The following is a 13365-nucleotide window of genomic DNA, read 5'->3' as shown; positions in this document are numbered from 1 at the left end:
TCTTCAGTCTGGAGTGAAACTCCTAAGTTTTGTGTCTTGCAACTGAAATCGTCCATGGATTATATAATTTTTGCATGAACTGCTTATTTCCATCATCTAGTTAGCACCTCAATGTTGGCTCACAGCCATCCTGTTCAACTCCAAAGGGCAAATCAATTCAGAGGTTGTCATAAGAGTGAAACAACCCAACAATTCTTTGATCTCTTACAGAAAGAGCGCTCAGTGTGTGGTGGCTTCTGAGGAATTTCTGATATCATACAGAGACAGACAGAAAAAGAAATGGGATTGATGGAGAGAGATTCTTGCCAGACAAGCAAGGCTAGCCATCTCCTTCCATGTAATCTCATCCTTCACACCAGATGGAGGCTTTTTTAACAGTAAAACTCACCAGTTTAGTGGCAAAGGGCCTTCTCAGATCACTACTCAATGCCCGCTGAGAATTCAAAGCAGCCTGGAGGAGTGGGGAAGGAAGGGGTTTGCAGGAATGGACAGGAGCTGCTCTGGTATTGCTTTAATATTGGTTCTGGCCTCCTGCTTGTCTCTCGGACCTTCTGCTCCCCCATTGATGGCCACGCTTTCAGCCCCTATGCCCCGAAGCTTTAGAATTCTCTCCCGCAATCCCTCCGCCTTTCCATCTCCTTCACCTTCTTTTAGATCATGTCTGAAGACCTTCCTCTTCAATTGTGCTTATGGTCAACTCTTCCCTCCCTCCCCCCCGGCTTGGCATGAAGCTCCTGTTAAGCACTCCGAGATGCTGCCCCACATGAAGGGCATTATATACATGCAAATTGCTGTTGTTATTGCTTGTGAGTTCTCAGCAAATAAAGGTTTCTTCTGAGGCACTGCGTTCCATATTTCATGACTTGGCGGTATCACAGTCAAGGCTAACGCTCCAGCACAGTTCTGGCCACCGCACCTCAGGCGCTGAAAGCATCAGCCTCCACGACTGCACACTCAACCTCACTAAGCCAGTCAGGAACCTGGGTGTCTTGTTCGAACCTGAACTGTCCTTTCTCCCCCACATCTGCGCCATGACCAGCACTGCCTACCACCACCTCCACAACATTGCCAGACTCCGCCACTTCCTCAACCCTCAGGCTGCCGAAACCCTCACCCACACATTCACCACATCAAGGCTCGATTACAGGAACTCCCTCCTCATCGGCCTTTCCAACTTTTCCCTTCACAAGCTGCAGATCATCCAAAACTCGTGTACTCTAACGCACCAGGCTCCGTGATCCCATCACTCCCACCCTCGCCCAACTCCACTGGCTCCCCATCCCCCAGAAGAACGAGTTGAAGATCCTTGTCCTCACCTTTAAGGCCATCCATGGCCTTGCCCCCTCCTCCCTCTCTGACCTGCTGACTCTTTACCAACCTGCCCGCTCCCTCCATTCATCAGGCTCCGGCTGCTCCATGTCTCCCATCCGACCCGCCCTACCATCGGTGGCTGAGCTTCCAGTCTCTCTGCTCCCACACTCTGGAACTCCATCCCACGGTCCCTTCGCCTCGCTGCCTCCCTTGCCTCCTTCAATGCCGGTCTCAAGATCCTTCTCTTCGACCGTGCCTTTGGTCTCCCTCCCACCTCTCTGCCTTCCCTCACCCCTAACCCACCCCTCCCCCATGCTCGGGCCCTGACACCTGACTGTTCAGCGCTTTGGGACGTCCTCCCGACGTAAAAGGCGCTCTGTAAGTGTAATTTTGTTGGTGGTGTTGGTGGATACCTGCATTGTCAGTGGTACCATGAGAAGTTAAACTGCGGTCCTCTCTCTGCCTGATCAGATGGATACTAAAACGCCCACGGCACTATTTGAAATGAAAAGAAACTTTCTTCTGTGTGCTGGCCTACAATTCCCCCAGATAAAATTGATCACTGATTTAATGATTGTTTGGGGGAACATTGCTGTGCACACTTTGGCTACTGTGTTGGTCCTTAAATTACACAGTCACTACACTTTACAGGAAACTCTGTGAAACACATTTCGATATTAGAAGTGCTATATCAAACGCAAGTGCTATTCCTATAATGAGAGTTGTGATGGAATTGTGAATAAAGCTATTTGACATAACTCACCACCTGAAAAATAATGGCACACTTTATCATTACCATTGACATTAATTCCAGACAGGGAATATGCAGCAGAACTTACTGAGGTGAAAGGACCGAAGTGTTATTGGAGTCTGAGTATAATAGGCACAGTCTGAGCTGTGTGTCTGTGTGTTGCTTTGCTAGGTATGCACTCACCAGCGGGAGATGTCACATGTTCTCAAGTCAGCGATGTTCAACAGTGTTTCTGTCACAAGAGCAAGAAAGGAGATTTTTGCAAAAGCAAAAAAGGAAAAGATCAACTCTCTGATTTCAGCAGCTGTTAAACCAAATCACGACAATGTTAATTGCATGTTCAAGTGAACGTTTTGATTCCTTTGCCTACAAAAGTAATCTGCCCTCGGCAGGAATTACTGTAAAATGAGTTGAGCCATTTTGATGAGGCAAGAAGTTCTTCTATAAACTTTACCTGCCACTGACCTGCCCACTGTGGAAATCTATTTTGATTCGAAATAAGATGACATTTTAAGATCGATACATCATAAAATATAAGGCAAGTCCAATGACAAGTGACGGGGGAATGGGATATTGAGGCAAACTTCACACATGCACAGTGAATGGGGTCCACATTGCAACTGTATTAGAAACAAATTTGCCCACACAAACACCATCGCTGCACTTGTCATTAAATCCTGTGAAGCACTGGGGGATGTCCTCCTGACATGAAAGGCATTATACCAATTGTAACAATTATTATTAATATTAATAATATATATTATTATTAATAGTATTATTATAAATTTGCTGAATAAAGGTTATGACAGCAAACAGTTAAGAACATGATTTTGGAAACAAACCAAATAAAATATAATAAAAATAATAGTCCTTGCGTTTGATATACGCCTTATCACGTTATTGAGACATATCTATGTGCTTCTCAGGATATACTGTAAAGTGGTTTGACTGTGTATTTTGTGAGCAAATTGTGGCAGCCAGTTGCGCAGAGGAATGTCCCACAAGCAGCCATGGAGTGAGTGACCAATTTTATTTGGGAGATTGTTGGCCAGGACCCCGAGAGAGAGAGATTCCCTTCTCTTTTCGAACAGTGCCATGGGATCTTCGACATCTGCCTGGACAGGCAATTTGGACCTTGTTTTATCGTTTCATTCGAAGGACAGAAAAATAGGTTTACACAAATTATGTATCTCAATTAGTTACAAGTAAGTGTTGGGCAACGGGAAGAAATAATTTATCCCACTATGAAACATTGCGTCTTGTTCGACCCTCAACTGTCCTTTCTCCCCCACATCCGTGCCTTCCCCCCACCTCTGCAACATTGCCTGACTCCACCACTGCCTCACCCCTCAGGCCACCGAAACCCTCATACATGCCTTCATTACGACCAGGCTCGACTATGCCAACTATGCTTGTCGACCTTCCCAACTCTTCTCTCCACAAGCTGCAGATTCTCCAGAACTCTGCAGCTCGTGTCCTCTCCCGCATTAGGCTCCACGACCCCATCACCCCCATCCTCGCCCAACTCTACTGGCTCCCCATCCCTCAGAGGATTGAGTTCAAATTCTCATCCTCACCTTCAAGACCCCCCATGGCCTTGCTCCCTCCTACCTCTCTGACCTGGTAACCTCTTATCAACCTGTCCGCTTCTTCTGCTCAGCAAGTTCTGGCCTGCTCCAAGTCTACCATCAGCGATTGGGCTTTCAGCCTCTCTGCCCCCACCCTCTGGAACTCTATCCCACATTCCCTTCACCTCGCTCCCTCCCTTGCTCCTTCAAGGTACGCCTCAAGACCTTCCTCTTTGACCATGTCTTCGGCCACGCTCCTATTCTCTCTGCCCTCCCCATCCCTGATCCCAACCTCCACTCCCCTTCCCCCACCAGCTCGGATCCTAATTCCTGACTTTTCAGCGCCTACTATCCTACCAACGTGAAAGGCGCTTTACAAATATAATTGTGTATTGTATTGCAAAGTTATTGGGATTAATGAACTCTGACTGTGTGGTAGATTTCTGTAGGCCTTGGCTCCTCACACAGATGTTAGGCAACTCCTAAAGTTGGAAAGCATATTGTACAATAAAAAGTGTCTGATCATTCACGCATTACAGGCACCAGATAATGACTCTTTCTCTTTCTGCAGTCTGAGTAATGTGTCTCCTTTTAACTTTGTATTCTTCCACTGATATCTCTTCATCACTTACCAAGAGGAGTGTCAGCCTGTGAGAATCTTTGTAAATATACCATTAAGATCGTGCTTTGCTTGCTTGGCTGTAACATTTAATCGCTGTGGGCTCCTCTTTGTGCTGATTCTGACAGTTTTACCTACAGCGCTTCTGTTATGGGTTTTGTCTTTGTGTTTGAATATAAACAAAGGCCCCAAATTTCTCCTAGTATTAGCCCATAAAGGCAGTGTATCTTACTACCTAAGGCACCGCTTGTATTTGAAGCCAGTTCCAGGATTTTAATCGATACGTTCCTGGATTCTTGCTTACCCTCAAGCGTTCCGGTATACTACCCCATGTGAAGGGCGCTATATAAATGCAAGCCGTTGTTGTTGTACCCTCTTGATGGTATTTGAGTATCATAATAATAATAATGATAATCCTCCCATGTGATCCAGCACGTTTCACATCTCAGGGATGACTCAAAGCACCTGTCGTGCATGAAAGTGCCCCCAAATCAATAAATAAACAATCCTTGTATGTGATATGCAAGGATTATCACATTTTATCGGACCTTGCCTTAGAGAGATTGGGGCAAAGTGGCTGATAACGGGGCACATGGGGGAAAGGAGACGGGCTGGTGGAGTGGAGGAGGTGGATGAGACAACAGGACAGGAACATGGCAGATACTGAATATTTAGTACATGGAACCTGTTATGTCAGTGAATTGTAGGCTGTTGAGATCTCAGCTCACATGATTAAACCAAGCTTCAGGCCTGCACTCGTCCTGCTCTGGGGCTCACAGGCTCCATCCAACCCAGCCACTGATCAGAACGGGAGGTAGTCTTTTTAATCATCCATAATATTAATTAAAAACAATGTTCCTTCTAAAGGTCAAATAAGTGAGATGTTTCAAGGGCGTGATAAGGCACCGTATCCAACACAAAGATTATCATTATAAATTAAAACAGCTTTGTATTTCCCTTAAGACTTAGAGACACTGCACCGAGGTGGCACCTGACATGATTTATGGATCTTATGCAACAAAAAACCAGTTGATTACTCGGTTTGGTTCAGTGTCTCCGAAATCATTTAACATTCCTTCAGCGAATCCGCTGACATGGGAAGAGTGCTTACTAACTCTGCCGTGAGGTAATTCAGTGAGGAATTAAAAGGAAGGGAAAAAAGGCAAATGTGTTCTCAGCAATCCTCGCAAAAATGTTTTAAAATATTGATAGTAATATATATTAACATTCAGTAATTTTGCATAGAAATTCAAGCTTATCACTTATTCTTCTCTCTTTGACCCATGTGTTAGCCAGGCAATACTAGGTGCCTTAAGGAGATTAATTTGTCGCAAATTGTGAATTGAATGATAATTAAAATGAAATAAGAAACATGATGTACAAATTAATTCAAATTCAAGGAAAATAACGTTCTTTAAATTGCGTGGAAATATGTCTCTAGGATAGGAATTAAAGCTGTCTTGAGAATAGAAACGTGGCATATCAACACACTATCTCAACATTAAAGGCAGGTTATGGTGATTAGAATAATGATACCTCATGTATTTGATAATTAAAAATAATCCTTACATTTGGTACAGAGCCTTTCAGATCGGGAGGACATCTCAAAGCGCCCACAGGATTTACTGTAAAGTGGATTTTTAAGCCAAAACAGCAGCCAATTTGCACATAGCAATGAACCACAAACAGCATGAGGTGAATGAACAAATAATCACAGGAGTCAATCTAGACCCAAGAGTAATGAAGAATCCCATTTGTCTGCGATATTCCTCAATTATAGAATTTCTAAAACATCGAACTTTTTAACAGATGAATTCAAGAATAGTTTTAGCAATTCAAAAATATCATTATACATTTAATGTATATCTCACAGTACACTGCTGGCTTTCAAACAACTTTGGATACAACACTGGGAAGACCATCACATCTATTTCAATTGAAGATACCTAAGCGGTGGAGAGTGAGGGAGAAATTAAGAGGCCAACACTGCTTTCCTATAGAACTTGGAAAATTGCCCATTGGAAAAGTGAGCTGGGGAAGGCTTTGTGAGATAAATGTAAATGACAGACTATTGACAGTCCAATAAGGCTACTTAAGGTGTCCAATGAATCATGAGAGAAAGTACTTGGCGAAGGAAATCGGCTGAGGATAAGTGGAGAGAGAGAAAGACTTGGAAAAAGCAATCAATGTCCCTGATGAGTGGCTCTTACATTGAAGTCAATGGGCAAAGCACTGGTTAAACAAGATCCAGAGTTCTTGATGAAAGGACATACTGGGTAACTCACAGCGAATCGTTAGATGAAGATAGCACCTACTGCACGCTATTTGAGGACTGTAACTGCGAGGTGATGAGAAATCACCACGGCTGATCGTGTATAAAATGGTCACGTCAGCAATCAAGTGTGCAGGATAAGAGTGAGGAACCTGTGGTGTCAGGGAAATGCTGATGTGGGGACTTGAAGGCTACGTCAAGAGCACAGACTGGGCACGGGGGATGGCTGAAAGAATGATCAGGGTGATGTTAAATAAGGCTCAGGAACTATTGATTGAAAGGACAGGCAGACAGCCCCTGGTCTCCACGTAATTAGGGGGAATTCACCATGTGATATTATCACTGGTATCACAAGATTGAACACTGTGGGTGTGGGGGGAAGAAGAAATGCTGCTGTCTAGTGGGAATTTATTGTATTGTAATAGAATACAAATTTCCTTCTATGTAGCAACTTTCACATCAGGAGAACACCCCAAGGCATTTTACGCGGTCGTTAGTGTAGAATGTTAGACCATATTGCATGGTCTTTTATGAAGAATATTAAGTTCATTCTGAACACTACATATTGCAGCAATAACTTAATGTCAGAGTTAATTTACTCTGGAGTTAAATTATGGAACGTTACAAATTTTACCGCAGTATCTTACCATTTTATACCGTTTAGTACTGTATTATTCCTCACTCCTTTATTGCTCTACGTCACACAGAATTACCCTGTACCATTCAATATTAAGCTATTTCATATCATACCATTGGGAGAAAATTCCAATCCGTGCCGTGTTAATTAGTTAACTAGTTAATTTAGATTGACTGCTCCGTTCGCCTATAAAGTCACTGCAATTCACACTTTAAGATGACCTCCTGACGTGAAAGGCGCTTTATCAAATCCAAGGATTATTATTAACACACTGGTGAAAATTCACCCCGTCAACAACAAAACTTTGGATGAAAAATGCAAGCTTTCATAACACATTCAATATAGCACATCAAATCTGTGAGGTAACATTGAATATATTGATATAAAACAGAAGTCGCTGGGAACACGCAGCAGGTCAGGCAGCATCAATGGAGAGAGGAAAATTAGTTGACATTTCAGGTCGATGATGTTAACTCACTTTCCTCTCTCCATAAATACTTCCTGCCTTGCTGAGTGTTCCCAGTAACTTCTGTTTATATTTCAGATTTCTAGCATCTGCACTATTTTGCCTTTCGTTTATTAAATATATTGATCTCTTTATTTCATTCCGACATTCTAACGAGACATCGCTAAAGATGTGTTCTGGTGTTTGTGCCATCGCTGGTACACCCTTAGCAATCTAAAGCGGCTCCATAAAATCTAGTCTCTCGGATCACTTGCTACAATTTCTTGAGGCGAAGCGAGACTGCAGTAAAAGATTTATTTATTCAACACTTTTATTGAACACATTTACATTGGGCTCATTTAATGTTCCTTTCACAGTGACGGATAGTGAGTGACAGTGATGGACAGCCACCGGAAAGAACAGCAAAACAAACTTTTACTGTAACCAAATGACAGAGAGAGAGAGACAGAGAGAGATGAGGCTTTATTTCTTGGATCTTGTTCCATGATGGGCGAAAGTCAAGAGAAATCTGCTGTTGGCAGAACTTGGGGAGGTTAAATTAACAAACTTCATTACATCTAAACTGGTCACACTATAAAATAAAACTGCAAATAAAAACAAGCGAAGAGCTGCTTGTCAGCATTTAACAGCTTACAAAACAACATTATGCAAAAATACCCTGCCCGGAATCCCAATAGGGATGATTTGGTGTTTGAGGATTTGAATGATAATACACTTTAGTACCATCCTCATGCCTTCGGGCTGGTAAATGAAGGCTTCGCAAAGTGGAACGTGAAAAGATCGCTTCGTATGGTTAAAGAAAAACACAAATTGATTTCTGCTTTCTCAAGGAGACTTGATGTGGAAAATAGGATAGATTTTGTTTAAACAAACTAACATTCATTGGAGTGCAAATTGGACACCGTTTGAGCAATAAGAATTTAGTCACTCAATCCACGACGGTTTGTGGGACACTGCTGTGCGCAATTGGCTGCCACCTTTCATCCACAAAGTATACAGTCAATTCACTTTCCAGTATATTCTGTAAAGCGCTTTGAGACGTCTCAATGATGTGATCAGGCACTATATCAAATGTAAGGATTAGTATAGAGCTATTCTCTCCGGAGATGCGCTGATTGATAGGGGACCCAATGGAGGTGTTTATCAAATATGAAAGGGTTTAATAAACTGTACATAAATAGGTTGTTCCACTTGTTATTGAGTCTTTACAAGATGGCCATAAATATAAGACATCCACTAGCAGATTTAAAAGAGAGTTTAGGAGGAACTACTTTACGCAGTGAGTTGAGAATAATAATATTCTTGTGTTTGTTAGAGTGCCTTTCACATCAGAAGGGCATCCCAAAGCACTTCATGTGATATACTGTAAAAACAGGCGATGGCTGACAGGGGTATGGTCTTCTGGAAGGCTGAGGTCAAACGAACTGAAGGGCCTTCTTCACTTTGTGGATGTGCAGAACAGGTTTCCAGCTACTCTTGAAATCTACCTCGATTCATGAAGATTAATGGCTTTAAGTGGTAGCTGATGAATAACTGGTTAAGAACTGGATTGAAGGTGATCAGGGTAAGTGTAGAGGTGATTACCTGGACCAGGACTACAGGTTTGGTCTGGTTAGCAGTGTGCCATTCTGTGCAGTACAACCAGTCAGAGCTGAGTAACCTTGGCTGTCGCTGCTAGATTGACATCCTGAAGGCTTCTCTCAATTATTTTCAGGTATCAGAGAGAAACTTAACAAAGCGTTGTTGCCTGGGCTGCTTTCCCTGGAGATATTCACCTTTTATCTAATGTTGAAATACAATGGGGAGAGTTTGGGTGTAATATGTTCTGGTTGTTAAAACAAGTGATCTTTATTATTGATTTCTTTAGTATTCACCTACAATATCAGTGCACATTATACCTGGTCTATGGAAGGAGAGAACCCCCGATGAGATGAACAGCACTTTTTTATTCAAAACTTTCTATGTTCTGGTTGTTAACCTCATCTTGAATAAGTTAGAGTCCATCATCAGAAACGAAGTGGAAGATTACTTGTATAATAATAGTCTAATAAATGGCAGCCGACATGGATTCAGAAACAGTAGGTCTTGACTCATAGGCTTTTTTGAGCAGGGGACTGTCTCTGGGAATCCATGTGACGTCCTCCTGACGTGAAAGGTGCTATACAAATATAATCTTGTTGTTGTATATCTTGACTTCCAAAAGGCGTTTGACAAAGTTTGAACCAAAAGAATCCTTCACAAACTGTGGTCTCTGGATTTCAAGGGCAAGACATGGCCATGGAATCAGAATTGGCTCAAAAGCAGGAAGTAGTGAGTCTTTGTTATGGGAGCTAGGTCAAAATAGGGAGGTATTAAGCGCGGTGCCTCAGGGGTCTATACCACTACTCATCCCATTCCTTGTATATATCAATGGCCTGGGCTCGTAGACCCAGTTTAAGTTAGTTACATTTGCAGATGACACCAAGTTAGGGGGATCTGAGGATTCAGAGAGGGCAGCAAAGGTCCTATAAAGAGAGCTTGATAGGATATGAACACAGGGTGATAACTATAATAATAATAAAGTGCAAAACTGAGAGATATAAAGCACTACATATAGGAACTGCATATAAAATCAGTTGAGTTTAGATCCCCAGGTATCATACTCGGGCATACAGTTCTGGACATCGTGTCTTTAGATGCTCCTCAGGCCCTTGAGGCGGTTCAGAGGAAAGCGATGAGGGTGATCGCCAGCATTAGAAGAATGTATGAACAATGATTAGACAAGCTGGAGCTCTTCGGTCTTCAGTTAGGCTGAAAACCCAACTGCCACTGCTGGGAGAGGTTGGGTGGAGGACATGAAGCAGGCAGGTGCTCGCTGAGCGAAGGAGCGACAAGGTCGGTACAGTTTGAGGCGGTCAGAGGTAGATTGAGGTAGTGTAGTGACCTGTCAATCCAGAAATGCTGACTGAAGGTCTTATTATTTGCACACCCCTTTACATCATTATTTTTAACACCAGTTCCAAAAGGGTTAACCACGATTCTTGTAAGCTGTGGAACTGTAGCGAGCGGGGTTTCCAGTACACCAAATTCTAATAAACAGATAAAAGCCACACAATGATCTTACGCTTTATTTATTACCAGGCAAACTGTTGTTGACAGGGTCACATTTAGACGAACAACTACATCTCCATGTAGCACTTTAGCATCCTCTGACCTTATCAAAAAGATTCTGGACTGTATTTTTTAAGAAGATTTAATCTTCAGAATTAATTATACATGACTGTTTGCTGCAATGAATTGTAATTCGATAACATCAGTGTCTTCTGCAATATAAAACAATGTGGTCAATTTGTCACCACAACAAACAGCTGTGTCATCAACATTTTTAGTGCTGTAGTTGCAAATCAGCTCCAACGTTCCTTGATGCATTGAATTTACTACAATTATTATTTTTGACAAAATATAATGACTATTATAACCCTTGGCGAGCATTTCTCCACAGGCTTGACTTGCAGTTGTTTATCGTGTGTGGTTTCAGCATTGAATCTGACATCTGAAGGGGAATTAGAGCAGAGTTGTAATCTCGGCGTGATTTTACAAACCATGTTTGCCCTTCCTTGGGCACGTGTTTGTATTAGTATTTGTAGGCATGACTCCGTGAATGTGTGTGTCAGGAGCTTTGGGATGGCCTCCCAATGTGAAAGGCGCTATATGAATGTAAATTTATACGTTGCATTGTATTATGCACGTGTATTTGGCTGTGTGTGTGTGCACAATTCTGCTTGGACTTGCAAATGTGGGTATGCACAATCATGTATGAGTATGTAGATATGTGTGTGTGCAAAGTTCATGCACAGTTGTGTGTGTATGTGTCGGCTCTTTGAAAGAGGTATCCAATTAATTCCACTCCCCTGCTCTTTCCCCCATTGCCTTGCAATTCTTTTCTTTTCAAGTATATATCCAATATATATATTGAGAGTTATCAATGAATCTGCTTGCACCACCCTTTCAGGCAGTGCATTTCAGATAATAATAATAATAATAATAATAATAATCCTTGCATTTGATATAGCGCTTTTCACTTCATCTAAACGTCTCAAAGCACTTCACAGAATAGACTGTAAAATTAATTGACCGTATTATTTGTGGGAGAAACGCGGCAGCCAATTGCGCACAGCAGTGTCCCACAAACAGTCGTGGATTGAAATGACCCATTGTTTTCTTTTCTTGAGGGATTATTATCAGGCGTGTGGAGTAAGTGGTTAGAGCACTCGTTTTGCAAGTGAGAGACCCGAGTTCAATGCCAGGCAGAGGGCGAAACCTTGGGCAAGTTTCCTTACTCCGCACAGAGCCTAATAATAATCCCTCCAAAAACCAAAAACAATAATAAAAATTGGTCATTTTCAATCTACGACTGTTTGTGGGACATTGCTGTGCGCAATTGGCTGCCGCTTTTGCCCACAAATATACAGTCAATTCACTTTACAGTGTGTTCTGTGAAGCGCTTTGGGACGTCCTCCCGACATGAAAAGCGCTATATCAAATGCAAGGATTATTATTATTATTATTATAAGGAAACTTGCCCAAGGTTTTGTCCTGCCGGGAATCGAACCCAGGTCTCTCGCTTGTAAGGCCAATGCTCTAACCACTGAGCTACAGGGCTCCAGATGGTAACTTTTCTTGCTGTTTATCCAGATAGGATCACCTCAGTGTCTCCTCATCTGCCCTCTGGTTATTTTGCCAACCTTTCTAGTTCTGCATTTGTGTTTTCACACCATTGTGTTTTATACAAGTTGCTGAAGTGGGGTACTCACCCCACACCCCACAGGTTGAAACTATACACCCATCTGCCAATGTGATGTGTAGCTACTGTGTAAACCAGGAGAGGAGAATGTGTGTGAACCAGTACAACTGAATGAGGAGTAGAAGTCACAAGAATGGCTTCTACTCCTCATCAATGTCCCGAGGCGCCTATTAGAAGATGAGGGCGGAGAGCAAGAGCCAGCATCAAGCTCAGCTCGGACGCCCACTGGGTTTTTGTTTGGGTAGTTGTGTGGTTGTGGAACTTGTGTGAGTGGACTGGTGTGATGCCCACTGTGGTCCAACAAACTCCTGACACTGTCCCTGCCCTCTCCACGCAACAACAACAACTTGGACTTATATAACGCCCTCCACGCAGGGCAGCGTATCAGATACACACTCACACACGCACACACCATGTGGAAGAAAATGAGCTGAATGTCTTTAGGAGAGAAAGGGAAGAAAATCTGTGGAGAAAAGTTGATAGCAAGCGTTTCAATGCTATACTAATTGTAAAGCCTCCCCTTTTATCTACATGCAGGACAGACAAAGAATAGAGGTCAGTACAACAGCACCTGTTAGATACAGAGTGAAGCCCTAACAAATTGGACTCATTTTCTAATTGAGGACACTATTCCCACAGTCTGGCAATGCTGTTCCCCTCAACCTCGGGTCTCTCTGAGGGAGGCTGCCACATTGCGGTCAATTACTGTTGAATTATTGTCAGTTTCATGCTGTCGTCACTAGGAATCCGTTTCCAATAAAAGAGAGGAGATAAATTTAATTAGCAATTCTGTTAACTTACTGGTCCATAGCTGCTGATACAGTGCAATGGGTAATTTCATACAGCAGCTCAACTGAGGTGGAAATGTGACTTTGATAAGAAAATATTGTTCTCATGAAAATCTTTTCTGCCGTGAACTGTGCATTGCATGGGGGTGGGGGGTGGTGGGGGGGAGGTA

The 13365-nt window shown here is 42.7% G+C and overlaps 1 non-coding gene across 1 annotated transcript; it reads right to left on the bottom strand.

Moving 5' to 3' along the window:
- Nucleotides 1-12194: 12194 nt before the first annotated feature.
- On the bottom strand, nucleotides 12195-12266 carry trnav-uac. The gene has a single exon. It is a non-coding gene; the product is annotated as a tRNA-Val (tRNA).
- Between the last annotated feature and the right edge of the window lie 1099 nt (nucleotides 12267-13365).

Source organism: Callorhinchus milii, unplaced genomic scaffold (assembly GCF_018977255.1).
Source record: "Callorhinchus milii isolate IMCB2004 unplaced genomic scaffold, IMCB_Cmil_1.0 Scaffold10, whole genome shotgun sequence".
Classification (NCBI taxonomy): Eukaryota; Metazoa; Chordata; class Chondrichthyes; order Chimaeriformes; family Callorhinchidae; genus Callorhinchus; species Callorhinchus milii.
Note: the sequence above shows the minus strand (reverse complement) of the source record. Positions and strands in the feature narration are given on the sequence as shown.